Consider the following 11,252-nt stretch of genomic DNA (forward strand, 5'->3'; position numbering starts at 1 on the left):
CCGATGAAGCTTGCACGGTCAGAAAAAGTTTCAAAGTCCCCACGGGGAGGGAGTGTTGAGGGCGAGGGGGTGCTGGCTGCTCCAGGGGCCGGGGGCAACCCCTGGAGGCTGGGCACGGACCGCGGCAGCCCCCCTTGCAGTCGGACAATGTCTGAGGAGACAAGTCGTGAAAATGACAAAGTCCAAACGCTCCAGGCGTGCCGGCCAGGGGTGCGGACCCGGCTGGCCGGGCCGGCGGGGGCTGCGGCTGCCGGGGCTGAGCCGAGTGTCAATGCATGTCCTGAGAACCGGGAAGGGGACAAACCGGAGGCTCCAGGCCGGGCGGCAGTTCCAGGAGGTCGGCCTGACTCTGGAGGTTTTCCCCCTGGCATATTCCCATTGGCCAAAATGGGGGAAGTCAAAAAAGCACCCCCAGCAGATGTATGCAGAAGGGCTGGCGGGTGATGGGGAGCTGGCTGTTGGCAGCAGTGTGCTGACTGCAGAGGTGTGCATGGGCGGCTGCGGAGGGCCCCCTGTGTGCACCTGCCCGTGGTGGCTGAAAACCCAAGCTGAGCCTCCGATGTGCCCGGGCAGGACCCCAGGAGGCCGGGCACAGAACACCGGTTGCCCCCTTGCCGTTTGACGAAGCTTGCACGGTCGGGAAAAGTTTCAAAGTCCCAACGGGGAGAGAGTGTTGACGGCGAGGGGGTGCTGGCTGCTCCAGGGCCCGGGGGGAGCGCCTGGAGGTGGGCCTGGGGGTGTGGAGGGGCCCCCTGATAGCACCCAACAGAAGTTGCTCAAGACCCTGCCTGAGCCTCTGGTGTTGCAGGGAAGGACACCCAGGAGGCGGGGAACAGCCGTGGCAGCCCCCCTTGCAGTCGGACAAAGTTTGAGGAGACAAGTCATGAAAATGACAAAGTCCAAACGCTCCAGGCGTGTCGGCCAGGGGGGCGGACCCGGCTGGCCGGGCCGACGGGAGCTGCGGCGGCTGGGGAAGAGCCGAGTGTCGATGAAGGTCCTGAGAACCGGGAAGGGGACAAACCAGTAGCTCCAGGCTGGGCCGGAGTTCCAGGAGGTCGGCCTGACTCTGGAGGTTTTCCCCCCGGCCTTTCCCCTTAGGCCAAAATGGGGGAAGTCAAAAAAGCACCCCCGGCAGATGTGTGCAATGGGCTGGGGGGTGATGGAGAGCGGGCTGTTGGCAGCTGTGTGGCGGCTGCAGGGGTGGGCCTGGGCGGCTGCGGAGGGCCCCCAAAGTGCACCTACAAGTAGGGGCCCAAGACCCAGGCTGAGCCTCCGAAGTTCCCCGGGCAGGACACCCAGGAGGCGGGGAGCAGCCCCCGCTGAAGTCCACGGCATGTGCCAGAGGCGAGTCTTGGAGAAAAAATGACAAAGTCCAAACGCTCCAGGCGTGCCGGCCAGGGGGGCGGACCTGGCTGGCCGGGCCGGCGGGAGCTGCGGCTGCCGGGGCTGAGCCGAGTGTCAATGCATGTCCTGAGAACCGGGAAGGGGACAGACCGGTGGCTCCAGTCCGGGTTGGAGTTCCAGGAGGTCGGCCTGACTCTGGAGGTTTTCCCCCTGGCTTTTCCCCATAGGCCAAAACGGGGGGAGGCAAAAAAGCACCCCCAGCAGATGTATGCAATGGGCTGGTGGGTGATGGAGAGCGGGCTGTTGGCAGCTGTGTGGTGGCTGCAGTGGTGGGCCTGGGCGGCTGCGGAGGGCCCCCAAAGTGCACCTACCAGTAGGGGCCCAAGACCCTGGCTGAGCCTCCGATGTGCCCGGGCAGGACACCCGGGAGGCGGGGAGCAGCCCCCGCTGAGGTCCATGGCATGTGCCAGAGGCGAGTCTTGGAGAAAAAACGACAAAGTCCAAACGCTCCAGGCGCCGGGCAGGGTGGCGGACCCGGGTGGCCGGGCCGGCGGGGGCTGCGGCTGCCGGGGCTGAGCCGAGTGTCAATGCATGTCCTGAGAACCGGGAAGGGGACAAACCGGTGGCTCCAGGCCGGGTTGGAGTTCCAGGGGATCGGCCTGACTCTGGAGGTTTTCCCCCTGGCTTTTCCCCATAGGCCAAAACGGGGGGAGCCAAAAAAGCACCCCCAGCAGATGTATGCAGAGGGGCTGGGGGGTGACAGAGAGCGGGCTGTTGGCAGCTGTCTGGTGGCTGCAGGGGTGGCCCTGGGCGGCTGAAGAGGGCCCCCTGAGTGCACCTACCAGCAGTAGCTCAAGACCCAGGCTGAGCCTCCGATGTCCCCGGGCAGGACCCCAGGAGGCCGGGTAGAGCCCGCAGGTCACCCCCTTGCCGTCCAATGAAGCTTGCACGGTCAGAAAAGTTTCAAAGTCCCAACGGGGAGAGAGTGTTGACGGCGAGGGGGTGCTGGCTGCTCCAGGGGCCGGGGGCAGCCCCTGGAGGTCGGCCTGGGGGTGTGGAGGGGCCCCCCTGAGAGCACCCAACAGTAGTTGCTCAAGACCCTGCCTGAGCCTCCGGTGTGCCCGGGCATGAACCCCAGGAGGCGGGGAACAGCCGTGGCAGCCCCTGCTGAAGTCCTTGGCAGTTGGCAGAGGCGAGTCTTGGGGGAAAAAATGACAAAGTCCAAACGCTCCAGGCGCCGGCCAGGGGGGCGGAACCGGCTGGCCGGGCCGGCGGGGGCCGCGGCTGCCGGGGCTGAGCCGAGTGTCGATGCAGGTCCTGAGAACCGGGAAGGGGACAAACCAGTAGCTCCAGGCCGGGTTGGAGTTCCACGAGGTCGGCATGACTCTGGAGGCTTTCCCCCTGGCATTTTCCCATTGGCCAAAATGGGGGAAGTCAAAAAAGCACCCCCAGCAGATGTATGCAGAGGGGCTGGGGGGTGACGGAGAGCGGGCTGTTGGCAGCTGTGTGGTGGCTGCAGGGGTGGCCCTGGGCGGCTGCAGAGGGCCCCCTGAGTGCACCTATCAGCCGTTGCTCAAGACCCCGCCTGAGCCTCCGGTGTTGCAGGTCAGGACACCCATTGGCGGGGAACAGCAGGTGGCAGCCCATGCTATAGTCGTTGGCAGAGATGAGTCTTGGAGAAAAAACGACAAAGTCCAAACGCTCCAGGCGTGCCGGCCAGGGCGGCGGACCCGGCTGGCTGGGCCGGCGGGAGCTGCGGCTGCCGGGGCTGAGCCGAGTGTCAATGCATGTCGTGAGAACCGGTATGAGGGTAATCCTGGTCGCTCCGGGCCGAGCCCCGGTTCCACGAAGGCGGAAGGAGCGGGCCTGTTTCCCCTGATAGCGCCGACGGCGGTAAAATAAGGCCTCGCAAAACGTCAGCACGAACACCTTGTCGGGGTATAAGGGAACGAGCGGTGTGCGGTCTTTGACAAAGTGACAGTGTGTCTCAAAAAAAGCACCCCCGGCAGATGTGCGCGGACGGGGCTGGCTGGTGACGGAGAGCGGGCTGTTGGCAGCGGTGTGTGCTGGCTGCAGGGGTGGCCCGGGGCGGCTGCGGAGGGCCCCCTGAGTGCACCTACCAGTAGTGGCTCAACACCCTGGCTGAGCCTCCGATGTCCCCGGGCAGGACCCCAGGAGGCCGGGCACAGACCGCCGCTTGCCCCCTTTGCCGTTTGACGAAGCTTGCACGGTCGGAAAAAGTTTCAAAGTCCCAACGGGGAGAGAGGGTTGACGGCGAGGGGGTGCTGGCTGCTCCAGGGGCCGGGGGGAACCCCTGGAGGCTGGGCATGGACCGCGGCCGCCCCCCTTGCAGTCGGACAATGTTTGAGGAGACAAGTCATGAAAATGACAAAGTCCGAACGCTCCAGGCGCCGGCCAGGGGGGCGGACCTGGCTGGCCGCCTGGCGGGGACTGCGGCTGCCGGGGCTGAGCCGAGTGTCGATGCATGTCCTGAGAACCGGGAAGGGGACGAACCGGTGGCTCCAGGCCGAGCTCGAGTTCCAGGAGGTCGGCCTGACTCTGGAGGTTTTCCCCCTGGCTTTTCCCCATAGGCCAAAACGGGGGAAGTCAAAAAAGCACCCCCGGCAGATGTATGCAGAGGGGCTGGCGGGTGATGGGGAGCGGGCTGTTGGCAGCAGTGTGCTGGCTGCAGGGATGGGCCTGGGTGGCTGCGGAGGGCCCCCTGAGTGCACCTACCAGTGGTGGCTCAAGACCCAGGCTGAGCCTCCGATGTGCCCGGGCAGGACCCCAGGAGGCCGGGCACAGACCGCCGCTTGCCCCCTTTGCCGTTTGACGAAGCTTGCACGGTCGGAAAAAGTTTCAAAGTCCCAACGGGGAGAGAGTGTTGACGGCGAGGGGGCGCTGGCCGCTCCAGGGGCCGGGGGGAGCCCCTGGAGGTGGGCCTGGGGGTGTGGAGGGGCCCCCTATGAGCACCCAACAGTCGTGGGTCAAGACCCTGCCTGAGCCTCCGGTGTTGCAGGGAAGGACACCCAGGAGGCGGGGAACAGCCGGGGCAGCCCCCCTTGCAGTTGAACAAAGTTTGAGGAGACAAGTCATGAAAATGACAAAGTCCAAACGCTCCAGGCGTGCCGGCCAGGGGGGCGGACACGGCTGGCCTGGCTGGCGGGGGCTGCGGCTGCCGGGGAAGATCCGAGTGTCAATGCAGGTCCTGAGAACCGGGAAGGGGACAAACCGGTGGCTCCAGGCCGGGTTGGAGTTCCAGGAGGTCGGCCTGACTGTGGAGGTTTTCCCCTTAGCATTTTCCCATAGGCCAAAAGGGGGGAAGTCAAAAAAGCACCCCCGCCAGATATAGTATGCAGAGGGGCTGGCTGGTGATGGGGAGCGGGCTGTTGGCAGCAGTGTGCTGGCTGCAGAGGTGTGCATGGGCGTCTGCGGAGGGCCCCCTGAGTGCACCTGCCAGTGGTGGCTCAGCACCCTGGCTGAGCCTCCGATGTGCCCCGGCAGGACCCCAGGAGGCCGGGCACAGAACGCCGGCTGCCCCCCTTGCCGTTTGACGAAGCTTGCGCGGTCAGAAAAGTTTCAAAGTCCCAACGGGGAGAGAGCGTTGACGGCGAGGGGGTGCTGGCAGCTCCAGGGGCCGGGGGCAACCCCTGGAGGCTGGGCACGGACTGCGGCAGCCCCCCTTGCGGTCGAGCAAAGTTTGAGGAGACAAGTCATGAAAATGACAAAGTCCAAACGCTCCAGGCGTGCCGGCCAGGGTGGCGGACCCGGCTGGCTGGGCCGGTGGGAGCTGCGGCTGCCGGGGCTGAGCCGAGTGTCGATGTATGTCGTGAGAACCGGTATGAGGGTAATCCTGGTCGCTCCGGGCCGAGGCACGGTTCCAGGAGGGCGGAAGGAGCGGGCCCGATTCCCCTGATAGCGCCGACGGCGGTAAATTAAGGCCTCGCAAAACGTCAGGACGAACACCTTTTTTGCATATAAGGGAACGAGCGGTGTGCCGTCTTTGACAAAGTGACTATTTCTCAGAGTGCTGGAGTGGGGACCGCTCAAAGTCAAAGCTCCGCGGCCGCCCCTCTGCCACCTCCCCGGGAGCAGAGTCGTCGAGCGCGAGTGTCCCCACTCCGCCTGTCCAGGCCGCGGGGCCGACAGGCTGGCTGGCTGCCCGGGGAGACCCCGCTCTCCGAGCGGCCGGGCGCCACGTTCGAGAGGTGTGCGAAGCCACCTTGGGGGCCTGCGGAGGCCCCCCTGAGAGCGCCTCCAAGCCCTTGCTGAGAACCCTGTCCTAGATGCCTGCGCGGGCAGGCGGGACCCCACCAGGAGGCCGTGCACAGCCCGCGGCAACCACTGCTGAAGCCCAGGGCAGTTGGCAGAGATGAGTCTTTGAAAAAAAATGACAAAGTCCAAACGCCTCCAGGCGCCGGCCAGGGGGACGGACCCGGCTGGCCGGGCCGGCGGGAGCTGCGGCGGCTGGGGCTGAGCCGAGTGGCGATGCATGTCCTGAGAACCGGGAAGGGGACAAACCGGAGGCTCCTGGCCGGGCGGCAGTTCCAGGAGGTCGGCCTGACTCTGGAGGTTTTCCCCCTGGCATTTTCCCATTGGCCAAAATGGGGGAAGTCAAAAAAGCACCCCCAGCAGATGTATGCAGAGGGGCTGGCTGGTGATGGGGAGCGGTCTGTTGGCAGCAGTGTGCTGGCTGCAGAGGTGTGCATGGGCGGCTGCGGAGGGCCCCCTGAGTGCACCTGCCCGTGGTGGCTGAAAACCCAGGCTGAGCCTCCGATGTGCCCGGGCAGGACCCCAGGAGGCCGGGCACAGAACGCCGGTTGCCCCCTTGCCGTTTGACGAAGCTTGCACGGTCAGAAAAGTTTCAAAGTCCCAACGGGGAGAGAGTGCTGACGGTGATGGGGTGCTGGCTGCTCCAGGGGCCGGGAGGGAGGCCCTGGAGGTGGGCCTGGGGGTGTGGAGGGGCCCCCTGAGAGCACCTACCAGCAGTTGCTCAAGACCCTGCCTGAGCCTCCGGTGTTGCAGGGCAGGACACCCATTGGCGGGGAACAGCAGGTGGCAGCCCCTGCTGAAGTCCTTGGCAGTTGGCAGAGATGAGTCTTGGAGAAAAAAAACGACAAAGTCCAAACGCTCCAGGCGCCGGTCAGGGGGGCGGACCCGGCTGGCCGGGCCGAGGGGAGCTGCGGCGGCTGGGGAAGAGCCGAGTGTCAAGGCATGTCCTGAGAACCGGGAAGGGGGCAAACCAGTAGCTCCAGGCCGGGCTAGGGTTCCAGGAGGTCGGCCTGACTCTGGAGGTTTTCCCCCTGGCTTTTCCCCATAGGCCAACATGGGGGAAGTCAAAAAAGCACCCCCGGCAGATGTATGCAGAGGGGCTGGCGGGTGATGGGGAGCGGGCTGTTGGCAGCCGTGTGCTGGCTGCAGAGGGCCCCCGAGGTGCTGCACCTACCAGTAGTTGCTCAAGACCCCCCCCCCCCCTGACCCTCCGGTGTTGCAGGGCAGGAAACCCAGGAGGCGGGGAACAGCCGTGGCAGCCCCTGCTGAATCCCACGGCAGTTGGCAGAGATGAGTCTTTGAGAAAAATGACAAAGTCCAAACGCTCCAGGCGTGCCGGCCAGGGGGGCGTACCCGGCTGGCCGGGCCGGCGGGAGCTGCGGCTGCCGGGGCTGAGCCGAGTATCGATGCATGTCGTGAGAACCGGTATGAGGGTAATCCTGGGCCCTCGGGGCCGAGGCACGGTTCCAGGAAGGCGGAAGGAGCGGGCCCGCTTCCCCTGATAGCGCCGACGGCGGTAAAATAAGGCCTCGCAAAACGTCAGGACGAACACCTTTTTTGCATATAAGGGAACGAGCGGTGTGCGGTCCTTGACAAAGTGACAATTTCTCAATGTGCTGAGGAGTGGGGACCGCTCAAAGTCAAAGCACCGCGGCCGCCCCTCTGCCACCTCCCTGGGAGCAGAGTCATCGAGCGCGAGGGTCCCCACTCCGCCTGTGCAGGCCGCGGGGCCAACAGGCTGGCTGGCTGCCCGGGCAGACCCCGCTCTCCGAGCGGCCGGGCGCCACGTTCGAGAGGTGTACGAAGCCACCTTGGGGGGCTGCGGAGGCCGCCCTGAGAGCGCATCCAAGCCCCTGCTGAGAACCCTGTCCTAGCTGCCTGCGAGGGCAGGCGGGACCCCACCAGGAGGCCGTGCACAGCCCGCGGCAGCCACTGCTGAAGCCCACGGCAGTTGGCAGAGATGGGTCTTTGAGAAAAAATGACAAAGTCCAAACGCCTCCAGGCGCCGGCCAGGGGGACGGACCCGGCTGGCCGGGCCGGCGGGAGCTGCGGCGGCTGGGGCTGAGCCGAGTGGCGATGCATGTCCTGAGAACCGGGAAGGGGACAAACCAGTAGCTCCAGGCCGGGCTAGAGTTCCAGGAGGTCGGCCTGACTCTGGAGGTTTTCCCCCTGGCTTTTCCCCATAGGCCAAAATGGGGGAAGTCAAAAAAGCACCCCCGCCAGATGTATGCAGAAGGGGCTGGCTGGTGATGGGGAGCGGGCTGTTGGCAGCAGTGCGCTGGCTGCAGGGGTGGCCCGGGGCGGCTGCGGAGGGCCCCCAAAGCGCACCTACCAGTGGTGGCTCAAGACCCAGCCTGAGCCTCCGATGTCCCCGGGCAGGACGCCCAGGAGGCCGGGCACAGACCGCCGCTTGCCCCCTTGCCGTTTGACGAAGCTTGCACGGTCGGAAAAAGTTTCAAAGTCCCAACGGGGAGAGAGGGTTGACGGCGAGGGGGTGCTGGCTGCCACTGGGGCCGGGCTGGAGGCCCTGGAGGTGGGCCTGCGGGTGCGGAGGGGCCCCCTGAGAGCACCCAACAGAAGTTGCTCAAGACCCTGCCTGAGCCTCCGGTGTTGCAGGGAAGGACACCCAGGGGGCGGGGAACAGCCGTGGCAGCCCCCCTTGCAGTTGAACAAAGTTTGAGGAGACAAGTCATGAAAATGACAAAGTCCAAACGCTCCAGGCGTGCAGGCCAGGGGGGCGGACCCGGCTGGCCGGGCTGGCGGGGGCTGCGGCTGCCGGGGCTGAGCCGAGTGTCAATGCATGTCCTGAGAACCGGGAAGGGGACAAACCGGTGGCTCCAGGCCGGGTTGGAGTTCCAGGAGGTCGGCAGGACTCTGGAGGTTTTCCCCTTGGCATTGTCCCATTGGCCACAATGGGGGAAGTCAAAAAAGCACCCCCAGCAGATGTATGCAGAGGGGCTGGGGGGTGATGGAGAGCGGGCTGTTGGCAGCAGTGTGCTGGCTGCAGGGGTGGGCATGGGCGGCTGCGGAGGGCCCCCTGAGTGCACCTGCCAGCGGTGGCTCAAAACCCTGGCTGAGCCTCCGATGTCCCCGGGCAGGACCCCAGGAGGCCGGGCAGAGCCCGCCGCTTGCCCCCTTGCCGTTTGACGAAGCTCGCACGGTCAGAAAAAGTTTCAAAGTCCCAACGGGGAGAGAGTGTTGAGGGCGAGGGGGTGCCGGCAGCTCCAGGGGCCGGGGGCAACCCCTGGAGGCTGGGCACGGACCGCGGCACACCCCCTTGCGGTCGAACAAAGTTTGAGGAGACAAGTCATGAAAATGACAAAGTCCAAACGCTCCAGGCGTGCAGGCCAGGGGGGCGGACCCGGCTGGCCGGGCCGGCGGGAGCTGCGGCTGCCGGGGCTGAGCCGAGTGTCAATGCATGTCCTGAGAACCGGGAAGGGGACAAACCGGTGGCTCCAGCCCGGGTTGGAGTTCCATGAGGTCGGCCTGACTCTGGAGGTTTTCCCCTTGGCATTTTCCCATTGGCCAAAAGGGGGGAAGTCAAAAAAGCACCCCCAGCAGATGTATGCAGAAGGGGCTGGGGGGTGACGGAGAGCGGGCTGTTGGCAGCTGCGTGGTGGCTGCTGGCAGCCGTGTGCTGGCTGCAGGGGTGGGCCTGGGCGGCTGCGGAGGGCCCCCTGAGTGCACCTGCCAGCGGTGGTTGAAGACATTGCCTGAGCCTCCGATGTGCCCGGGCAGGACACCCGGGAGGCGGGGAACAGCCCCCGCTGAAGTCCATGGCATGTGCCAGAATCGAGTCTTGGAGAAAAAATGACAAAGTCCAAACGCTCCAGGCGCCGGCCAGGGCGGTTGACCCCGGCTGGCCGGGCCGGCGGGGGCTGCGGCTGCCGGGGCTGAGCCGAGTGTCGATGCATGTCGTGAGAACCGGGAAGGGGACAAACCGGTGGCTCGAGGCCGGGTTGGAGTTCCAGGAGGTCGGCCTGACTCTGGAGGTTTTCCCCTTAGCATTTCCCCATAGGCCAAAACGGGGGAAGTCAAAAAAGCACCCCCAGCAGATGTATGCGGAGGGGCTGGGGGTTGACGGGGAGCGGGCTGTTGGCAGCTGTGTGGTGGCTGCAGGGGTGGGCCTGGGCGGCTGCGGAGGGCGCCTTCAGAGTGCACCTACCAGTAGGGGCTCAAGACCCAGGCTGACCCTCCGATGTGCCCGGGCAGGACACCCAGGAGGCGGGGAGCAGACACCCCCGCTGAAGCCCACGGCAGTTGGCAGAGATGAGTCTTTGAAAAAAACGACAAAGTCCAAACGCTCCAGGCGTTGCCCAGGGGTGCGGACCCGGCTGGCCGGGCCGGCGGGGGCTGCGGCTGCCGGGGAAGATCCGAGTGTCAATGCAGGTCCTGAGAACCGGGAAGGGGACAAACCGGTGGCTCCAGGCCGAGCTCGAGTTCCAGGAGGTCGGCCTGACTGTGGAGGTTTTCCCCCTGGCTTTTCCCCATAGGCCAAAAGGGGGGAAGTCAAAAAAGCACCCCCGGCAGATGTATGCAGAAGGGGCTGGGGGGTGACGGGGAGCGGGCTGTTGGCAGCTGTGCGGTGGCTGCTGGCAGCCGTGTGCTGGCTGCAGGGGTGGCCCGGGGCGGCTGCGGAGGGCCCCTTCAGAGTGCACCTAGCAGTAGGGGCTGATGACCCAGGCTGAGCCTCCGATGTGCCCGGGCAGGACACCCAGGAGGCGGGGAGCAGCCCCCGCTGAAGTCCATGGCATGTGCCAGAGGCGAGTCTTGGAGAAAAAACGACAAAGTCCAAACGCTCCAGGCGCCGGGCAGGGTGGCGGACCGGGCTGGCCGGGCCGGCGGGAGCTGCGGCTGCCGGGGCTGAGCCGAGTGTCGATGCATGTCGTGAGAACCGGGAAGGGGACAAACCTGTGGCTCCAGGCCGGGTGGGAGTTCCAGGAGGTCGGCCTGACTCTGGAGGTTTTCCCCTTAGCTTTTCCCCATAGGCCAAAAGGGGGGAAGTCAAAAAAGCACCCCCGGCAGATGTATGCAGAGTTGGGCTGGAGGGTGACGGAGAGCGGGCTGTTGGCAGCTGTGTGGTGGCTGCTGGCAGCCGTGTGCTGGCTGCAGGGGTGGGCCTGGGCGGCTGCCGAGGGCCCCCTGAGTGCACCTAGCAGTAGGGGCTGATGACCCAGGCTGAGCCTCCGATGTGCCCGGGCAGGACACCCAGGAGGCGGGGAGCAGCCCCCGCTGAAGTCCACGGCATGTGCCAGAGGCGAGTCTTGGAGAAAAAACGACAAAGTCCAAACGCTCCAGGCGCCGGGCAGGGTGGCGGACCGGGCTGGCCGGGCCGGCGGGAGCTGCGGCTGCTGGGGCTGAGCCGAGTATTAGTGCATGTCCTGAGAACCGGGAAGGGGACAAACCGGTGGCTCCAGGCCGGGTGGGAGTTCCAGGAGGTCGGCCTGGCTCTGGAGGTTTTCCCCTTGGCTTTTCCCCATAGGCCTAAACGGGGGAAGTCAAAAAAGCACCCCCAGCAGATGTATGCGGAGGGGCTGGGGGTTGACGGGGAGCGGGCTGTTGGCAGCTGTGTGGTGGCTGCAGGGGTGGGCCTGGGCGGCTGCGGAGGGCCCCCTGAGTGCAGCTACCAGCGGTGG

Source organism: Eleutherodactylus coqui, unplaced genomic scaffold (genome assembly GCF_035609145.1).
Source record: "Eleutherodactylus coqui strain aEleCoq1 unplaced genomic scaffold, aEleCoq1.hap1 HAP1_SCAFFOLD_190, whole genome shotgun sequence".
Taxonomy (NCBI): domain Eukaryota; kingdom Metazoa; phylum Chordata; class Amphibia; order Anura; family Eleutherodactylidae; genus Eleutherodactylus; species Eleutherodactylus coqui.